Source organism: Clupea harengus, chromosome 23 (assembly GCF_900700415.2).
Source record: "Clupea harengus chromosome 23, Ch_v2.0.2, whole genome shotgun sequence".
Lineage (NCBI taxonomy): Eukaryota > Metazoa > Chordata > Actinopteri > Clupeiformes > Clupeidae > Clupea > Clupea harengus.
Window position 1 is genome coordinate 20,209,231 of NC_045174.1, and position 10,422 is coordinate 20,219,652.

The following is a 10,422-nucleotide window of genomic DNA, read 5'->3' on the forward strand; positions in this document are numbered from 1 at the left end:
TCTTCTGTCTAGAGCAGTGTTTCTCCAACTTTTTCAGACCAAGGACCACTTAGCTAATAAAAAAAAACTTGCGGACCACCTAACTAAATAGTATATCTCCGGAACAACAGGCCTCCTACCCAGACCTGGCGCCAGACAATTGTTAGCTGCAAATGATTTTCGCGGGTGGGCTCTCCTTTTTTACATACTGATAGGCTAGTTATATAGATATGACAAGCTCTAGGCAAAGCATCTGGAACCCTGCTCCATGCGTGACTTGGTTATGTTACAAACTATAGTTCGCTCACAGCCTCATGCTCCCATCACACACTCCAATGTATCACACAACACAACCAATAAACACAACGATGCGCATACCAACCACACCACCGCATTCATTCACTACCAACAGAAGGCTAGCCGACTGGCATTAATATAGCCATCCTAGTAGTCAACTTTTCATAATTAAGATTTGTAAATGATCTAATGTCACACAACACAGAATATAGTTATCATCTTGCTGTCTCCGCAGCGGGAGAAAAAAACGCTGTTTGAATGCAGCTCCGCGGCGTGATGATGCCAACTGCGGCTGAACCATCTCGCCGTTGCACCTTCTCCTACTGTCTGTGTCAGGGGCTTTCTCATTTAATTTAATTTTCATTGTCCCTGTCTTAAACCACCAATCCATGACCTTGTTAATAGATTAGGCAACTCTTTAATAGATTTGGCTACTACTGACTGAGTTCTCTTCGTTCTGAGTTGTATGTTAGAAATGTCGCAATAATTTACTTTTGGCCGTCGCGGACCATTACGGGGCACTGGCGGACCACCAGTGGTCCGCGGACCACACTTTGAGAACGACTGGTCTAGAGGATCCAGAGCGGGTGGGTTGAGGATATGCCGTTGACTTGGATCAGCATATTACACAAACACACACACACACATATCACACCACACAATCACACACACACTCGCATACGCTGTTGACTTGGATCAGAATGACTAACGAGAGTGGAAACAGAAACAACTTTTTTAAATGAACAACTATTCAGCCACATCGTAATAAGGAAATCATTGGAGTTTGTAATGAAATAAAGGATGCAACTGAATTACTGTCTCATTATACAGTAATACTGGTATTAACTTATAAATAATAAAATATAAACATGCTGTTGAGATAATCCATTTGTCTCACTGTATTGTATACACAAGGAGTCACAGGAACACATAGAATCATCTAAGTGCTTAAAACAGAACAGCGGTCCCAGACTCCATGCTGAAATCAAGTCCTTAACCTTCCTTTGTAATGTACATATGCACTTATCTTCATATTCCCCAAAACCAAGTAACCAGTCATATTACACATACACACACATATTACAAATACACATACTGTACACACACATATGACACACACACACGTATATTACGTATTCACACACACCCACACACACATGTTGTACACAGGCATATTACACACACATATATCACACACACATATTACCCCCCCCCCCCCACACCACACACACATATATATATATATATATATTACACACATTTACACAAACACACACACACACACACACACACACACACACACACATACACACACACACACACACACACACACACACACACACACACACACACACACACACACAAACATACATACACATACCAGTCCAACACATTCTATGGACCCACATATGATATTACACACATGCATACACACTTCAGACACAACTCAAAATGACTGTATGTAAAAAACTCATGGTACCCACACACATCCACACACACACACACACACACACACACACACACACACACACACACACACACACACACACACACACACAAATGGACAATACACACATGCTACACACACATGCTACTCACTCACACACTCTCAGAGCTATTGGCTAATTTTCAGGAATTGTTGCAGCCTAGTGAAGACACACACACTCTCTCTCTTTATGTCTCTCTCTCCCCCCCCTCTCTCTCTCCCCCTCTCTCTCTCTCTCTCTCTCTCAGAACAATTGGCTCAAGCTCTACATTTAACACGAATTGTTGCAACATAGTGCATTCTTTAGAATGAGCAGAACCACCAGCTAACAAGGCTGTGCATCTGAGTACGATCAATCGCCATGGTTGGTTTGGTTCCTGAGAAGGAGCTTCTGGTTCAGGAATTGGCTTTACTGGGGAATTGGGAACTTTATAAACTGCTGCAACTATCAAATTAACCAGAAAATCCACAGCGAAAGACTTGAATGAGCGGCAGTCAATCTTAACAGATTTTCAAATTTAATGCATACACACACACACACACACACACACACACACAAACACACACGCATCCACACACACACACACACGCACACACACACACACACACACACACGCACACACACACATCCACACACACACGCACACACACACACACACACACACACACACACACACATACACACACACACACATACGCACACACACACACACACACACACATACAGCACGTGAAAAACAAAAGCACACAGACAGACATGCACACACAGACTCTGTCTTTCTCTCTCTCTCTCTCTCTCTCTCTCTTTCTCTCTTTCTCTCTCTCTCTCTCTCTCTTTCTCTTGCTCTCTCTCTGTTGCAGATGCTATATCTCATTGTTGTTTAACCTTTGGCCGTTTTCCCTTTCTCTCCTCAAACACTCCGATATCCTCTGTCTCTGGTTTTCTCCCCGTGCTTTTCCATGCAAGGATTAAACTAAGGGCAGGAAAATGAATTTAAGAGCACTAAGTGTGATAGTTAAAAGATGATTTCTTTATCATGTTTGGGTTCATTTGAATGGTCTCAGTCTCAGTGGCGCCTTGGTCTCAGTCCTGCAGCGGCATAGATTAGTCTTAACATGGACACACACACACACACACACACACACGTATATATATTACTAAAGAAGTCTTAACATGGTTCCCCAGAAGGGGGCTGCTACTGTGCCGGTTCTGTGCCGGTTCTGTGCCGGTTCTGGGCCTGTTTCCTACGGTGGGTGCACCAGTGGGCAGTGGGTGACAGATAGATACATGTCAGCTCGTACGGATTGCCTGTAACTTATACAGATTTTCTCCCAATTAAGTTGCTCACGGACAAATACATAAAATCATACAGACTTTTAAAAACACTTGGTTCAAAAATGTGTTTCATGAACAATAAAATAACGCAGGAACACACAAACAGACGCCTGGGTGAATAAATAACAACAACCTGATTTGCTTGTGCTATCCTGTGATGTCTTGCATGCTATCCTGTGCACAGGTCACACACTGACCGCTGTAGTTCACAGGTCACACATTGACCTCAGTAGTTCACAGGTCACACACTGACCTCTGTAGTTCACAGGTTACACACTGACCTCTGTAGTCCACAGGTTACACACTGACCTCTGTAGTTCGCAGGTCACACACTGACCGCTGTAGTCCACACTGCTGCAGATGGCATCATGGCCCCATTCAGAAAGAGCTTCCTCGTGGGAGTAGAGAAGCAGGCTAAGAACCTGTGCCACGACTGGCACAAGACTACATATCCCATGACCACCACAGATCTGGATTTCCCAGGAACTGGGAGAAATGGCGACTGGAGACTACATATCCCATGACCACCACAGATCTCCACACAGTGAGCAGAACTTAGGCTGGATCTCCTCAGTGACGTGAATAATCTCCCATCACCCCCTCAATGCTCTACACAGCATATGATGTGTCCAGATCTGTGGTGGTCATGGGATTTGTAGTCTTGTGCCAGTAGTGGCACTGGATGAAGATCAAGACCCAGAGAGAGACTGAGCTATATTCATTTGAACCAATAACCATACAAGACCACTCTCATGCACTGCTGTGCTTAACTGACACTTGATTGACAGCTTTCACCCATTTATGGATGTGGCACAAACCTTCCCACTTTTCCCCATGACTGTAAAGGCACAGTAAATGATAATGGCTGCCGAGTGCGCTGAAACACTGAGTTGAGTAATCTGTGCTTTCTTTCTTTTTATTGAATATTTTATTTTAGTTAAGAATTTATAAATTCTTACATGAACACAACTAGGATTAGGACGATCAGGAGGGGTGATAATTAGAAATAATGACATGTGTAGGTAATAAGGAGAATAATTCTCTATTCGTCTAACTATGGCAGGTCCAAAACGAATGATCTGTTAAAAACTATTTCATAAACATTCTTACATAAACACAACTCCCACCCTCAGGATGCATGTCTGTGTGGGGAAAGGATTCTGTCATGTTCAGGCGTGATTCCGCAGCTCGCTGTGTGTGTGTGTGTGTGTGTGTGTGTGTGTGTTTATGTGTTTGAGTTTACACCCGGCAGCTCTGTCCCACACATAACACTCAGGCTGTCTGTGTCAGGTATGATTCTGTCATGCTAAGGCACGATTCTGCAGCTCGCAGCCCGACGCAACGTGTGTGTGTGTGTATGGTTGTGTGTGTGTGTGTGTGTCCCACACATAACTCTCAGACTGTCTGTGTTTGCCATGTTAAGGCATGATTCTGCAGCACGCAGCCCAACCCTCTTGATAGTCGAATGTGTGTGTGGTTGTGTGTGTGTGTGTCGTTGTGCGTGTGCGTGTGTGTGTGTGTGTGTGTGTGTGTGTGTGTGTGTGGTTGTGTGTGTGTGGTTGTGTGTGTGTGTGTGTGTGGTTGTGCGTGTGTGTGTGTGTGTGTGGTTGTGCGTGTGTGGTTGTGTGTGTGTGTGTGGTTGTGCGTGTGTGTGTGTGTGTTTGTCTGTGTTTTCCATGTTAAGGCATGATTCGGCAGCTCGCGGACCGACGTTGCCTCTCCAGCTGTCGCGTCTCACACTGTTTATAAGCACTGGGATTCTGTTTGTGTTCGGGATGGACGGTGGAGAGCCCAGTTCCTTTGTCTGCTGGCAACCTAACAAGACGTCCTTCTTCTGTGTGTGTGTGTGTGTGTGTGTGTCTGTGTGTGTGTGTGTGTGTGTGTGTGTGTGTGTGTGTGTGTGTGTGTGTGTGTGTGTGTGTGTGTGTGTGTGTGTGTGTGTGCTCTTAAAGTGGTGTATGAAAGGTTATTGCAGAGGATAAAAGCCGTGTTTGAGAACACAGGGAGGCACACAGCGGGTGACAAAGACCAGCCAGGTCAACTGAACTTGTCTGATAAAGATGGCCCTTGAGGTTGTGCCGTGTGCTAACTGGTACAGGTTACATTTGGGGGGTAAGAGAAGATGAATCATCTGAATTTGAGAGAGGCACTGAGACAGATATAGAGAGAGACATGGCTGGGTGGAGAGGGGTGATGACATGTGCGGGCTGAAACATTAGCTGTATTCAGGACAGTAAATGAGGGCGTACTACCAGACTGGGCCATCAGGGGGCAGTAGTGTCCTGCAACAGAGGAATTGGTGCCAATGATACAAGCTGCCTGTCCAAGCAGCAACAGCTTCAGAAGGTTGTACTGGGACACAAAGACTTTTTTTTGGGAGACATCCTTGCCATTCCAATCATTCATCAAGGTTTGTTTGTTGGAAAAAAAGGAAATGTATATATTTTCTTTGAGGGATGTGTTTGAAACAACAGCTGAAGGTCTAAAATGTGTGTGCGTTCAGCTTCACACTGATAAATGCACTCATGACAGTAAAATAAAACAATAGTGTGAAATGATTCTGAGGTCATTTCTGAGATCAACCTTTTTTTTAAAAGTTTTGCTAAGCATAAATTCCCAAACCCTAGTATAAACTGAGCTCTAGGTTAAATAGTTTAGGGATAAGCAAACTGTGTTTCATCCCTGTATTACAGTTTTATGTCAACTGCTTGCACTCGTTTTCTGAAACAGGGTCTCATATACCTCAACACTCTGCACACAATTTTACAAAACTGAAAAACACCACAAATCTTCTGCTAAGTGAAACACTGCATTCAAAAATCAATAATCCCTTTTCCAAATCTACCTTTTGCGTCAAATGAACAAATAAACACAACGATTCACATGATGTTTTTTCTAAACAAAGTTCAGGAGGAGCCCATGTGGATGATTGACAGCCCCCACTCACTTTCACCCCTCTTTACCTGTGCACCACATCACGTTCTCCAGCGTGGCACAGTATCCCACCTCCTCCCCACTCTCCTCCTTTTCACTAGGAGCTCGAAGCTCACATTACCCCTCATCCATAGGGAGTGTCAGTGGACCTTTCTCACACGCAATCTCCGCCATAGGCATGCCAGGACCACGGCCAGCTACCAAGCCAGACGTTCATATTACCAGCACTCTAAACCAAACATTCATATTACCAGCACTCTAAACCAAACATTCATATAACCAGCACTCTAAACCAAACATGCTTATAACCAGCACTTTAAACCAAACATGCTTATAACCAGCACTTTAAACCAAACATGCTTATAACCAGCACTTTAAACCAAACATGCTTATAACCAGCACTTTAAACCAAACATTCCAATGGGCGAACTAGTGAACTATTGAACATTCCAAGGGCGAACATGTGAACTCCACACTAGTGTGATCACTCTCAAACAATCCTGCCTTTGTAAGGCTAAAGTATTTTGTGTTACAGCGCACTTCATGGAGCAATCTGGCAAAACACAATCATAAATTTCAGTAATTTTTTCATTCTTCCAGAATGCTGTGGACCGAGCCTTTCTATCTTTTGCATGTCAGTGGTAGATCATACAAAACACAAAAAAAGTTTGCAAAAAAAAAGATAATTACAGCAAACAGAAATATATTTAGTCAACACATAAATGTCAGAGGGTTGTAACAGAGACGTCTTACAGTACATTGCATTACCAATACAGCCTTTCAAAGTGTTCAGTATGGAAACACATCATTCACAATATGTTATAGTAGGCTATGTAAGAAGTATAAAAAAAAACTAAATTTACCCTTTTTACATAAAAAGACTGTTTGACCGTACCCAGCCTCCTACTGGGTCCTGTCACAGCAACACATCAACATCACAACCAATGTCCTCCTTTGGGACTGGTACTGTATATGTGTCTTGCCTTTGGAACTGGTATATGTGTCTTGCCTTTGGGACTGGTATATGTGTCTTGCATTCTAAAGGGCAGTGCCTTAAAAAGGCACCCAAGTGTTCAAGGTCCAAATCATTGTGTCTTTGAAAGTGAACAATGTGTTCAATGTTTTTACAAAACGCGTTTCATGAATTTGAAAGCTGAGTGAAAGGCTGAGAATGAACAGTAGAATAGTTTTGCAGATTTGGTGCCGTGCTTTCAGCTCAAAGAAACGGTCATTTGTAACACAGAAAAAGCAGAGAAACCTCTCTGAGAAGGAGTCATCCTTGGAAGCTGTCCACTTGTCCACGGCATGTGGTTTGTTTACATAGTAGCCAACCCCAGCTTGTTCATGTTTATGGCCGGATAAACAAGTTACATTACATTACATGTAGTCATGTACAAGATGCTCACAACAACTCACAATACAGCACAGGAGTAAACTTCACCAGTATATGTGCAGCCTGGGTCTGAGACATAAACCCACAATACAGCAGAGGAGTGAACTTCATCGGTATATGTGCAGCCTGGGTCTGAGACATAAACTCACAATACAGCAGAGGAGTGAACTTCATCGGTATATGTGCAGCCTCGGTCTGAGACCCCTATTGCAGCTCTCATGATTGAGCCCAAGGGACATAAACTCCCACATTAGAATGCAATTAGTATTCATTCATTCATTGGTATTTGGCCTGATCCCACACAACACACAGTACAGGCGGAGCGTGGGTCCTTTAATCAGTACAGGTGCACCTTGGGAGTCATACCATTGTGTGGGCAGCTGCTACTGCTCCTGCTCCTGCCCCTGCCCCTGCTCCTGCTCCTGCTCCTGCTCCTGCTCCTGCTCCTGCTCCTGCTCCTGCTCCTGCTCCTGCTCCTGCTCCTGCTCCTGCTCCTGCTCCTGCCCCTGCTCCTGCTCCTGCTCCTGCTCCTGCTCCTGCTCCTGCCCCTGCCCCTGCTCCTGCCCCTGCTCCTGCTCCTGCTCCTGCTCCTGCCCCTGCTCCTGCTCCTGCTCCTGCTCCTGCTCCTGCTCCTGCTCCTGCCCCTGCTCCTGCTCCTGCTCCTGCTCCTGCTCCTGCTCCTGCCCCTGCCCCTGCTCCTGCCCCTGCTCCTGCTCCTGCTCCTGCTCCTGCTCCTGCTCCTGCTCCTGCTCCTGCTCCTGCCCCTGCTCCTGCTCCTGCTCCTGCTCCTGCCTCTGCCCCTGTCCCTGCCCCTGCACCAGCTGCTGGGTTTTCTGAGCAAGAGTCGTCATACTTACTATAGAAATAGAAACTCTGGAGACTTGTCCACAGCACGTGATTTGTTTGCATAGCAAGAACCCCCCGGCGTGTCCATGTCTCATGTCCGCATGGGAAGAATGTCCGCATGGGAAGAACGGACCACCTACTCAGAGGCAGGCTGAGAATATGTTCGTGATCAGTAAGGGGTGCTCCGTGTGAATCAAACCCAACCGCGGGCGGCAACCACTTTGGAGGTTTCCCACCTCACAGGTGGATACCAGACCAGTCACTCCCCTGCCTCTGCATCAGCGGCCATGTAATCAGCTTTAGCTGGAGTGAAGTGTCCTTACTCACAGTATACTACTATAAGGCTCATTAGAGTAGACTTCACTAACCCTACCACTAATCCGAACTGTAACACTATCCCGTGCATTGCCTTTCTTGATGATTTGTTACCCAAATAATATTATTTGTTGTCTAAATAATTCCTAAGGTCATTCAACATAAATCTCATCATTGCTTCTCCATTTTGTTTCAGCATTAAAAGGGTGGTCAGGGAGGTCTCCAGGAGAGGCCTGCAGGTGGTCATGGGATATGTAGTCTCCAGGAGAGGCCTGCAGGTGGTCATGGGATATGTAGTCTCCAGGAGAGGCCTGCAGGTGGTCATGGGATATGTAGTCTCCAGTTGCCATTTCTCCCTGACACTGCCCCTGCCTAGCCATCTGATTTTCACTACTCTACAGTTTTGTACCCCTTGCGCTGATGTTGCATCCGGGAGGAGTGGGGAGTGGTGGCCCGTAGTTCTTCAGCTCAGCTTCACAAGCCTGAAAATGCAGGAAGGACTGCCTACCGACCCACCAATCAGCTGACACTAGGGAGGGGCTTAGCCAGACTCCGTCTGAGAAAAGCAGAGAGTTTCAAAAAATGCAACCCTGGCACCAGTATAGTGAAGAGTTAAGATTGCACTTATAGAATACTGTAGACTATGACAACATGACTAAGCATTTTGATTGTCTTAATTTCTAGTTATTGACAACATGACTAAGCATTTTGACTGTCTTAATTCTAGTTAATGACAAAAACACTTTACTTGTGGCGCTGACATGTTGCTTGACATCGTTATTTACTTTTGAGACATAAGCTAATAATTTAGAGCAAACTAAATGCTTTTGCAGGTAAAACAGTGTGTGGTGCTATTTGTACTATAAGCACTTACTGTTTTGAAAGTGTTAAGGAAGATTTGATAAATGTACCAAAGTGACTGAGGAAAAACTTTATTGAAGAACTGCTTTGTCGTGCATTACTGTAAATCACAATTGCATTGTGGGAAATTGTACATGAATGAAATAGTATCTTACGGTAGAACTGATGTACTGCATGGCACTGTGAAGCCCACAGTTGCATTATCGGAAAACACAACATTTTACTGTGGAAAGATTGATTTAGGTTCAGGCCTCTATAAAGTGCCTTGGCACAATGTCAGTTTTTACAGTTTTTCTCAGTTTCTTTTTTTTCCAGATCATTTAGTCACTTGTATACATAATAATAGCAATTTCTCATTCTTTTGAACATTTTGCAAATGCGTTTGCACATTCATGGTAAATAGGTATGTACAATCGTCCACTGAGTCTTACCTCTGAAAAGTCATGACATGCAAATGGCTTAAAACACTTATCATTATGTGTCAACCATATGCTTCATCAGACATGGTAGTTTTGGAATGTCTGTTTTTAACTGTTCAAAGGCAAAAAACGAGTGTAAAACCTCATAGGTTAAGATGGGCCTGGACAGCATGAGGGAAAATCCAGCAACAGTGTGAAACTACAGACAACGATGTGTTCAGGAATAATTTCACCATTGAGCTTAATAGAACGGTCCCTACACAGGGACCTCATTCATGAGAATCGGAGGGGTTTTGGAAGAAGCAGAATGCCAAATTATGCACTTCATGTGGTCATGTGAGTTAATGTAAACTTCCTCCACAAAAACAGCCATAGAGAATGGTTTGGTGGACTCAAACGAATACTTATTACCATTCTATCTATTTGACTCTGTACTTTATCAATGGCAAATTCATTTTCTGAATGAAGGTGAAATGTCTGTGATCAACATGATTGGATAACATTATTTGGTTCTCAAATAATGTATGTGACATTCCAAGATTGCCCCATTGTTTCC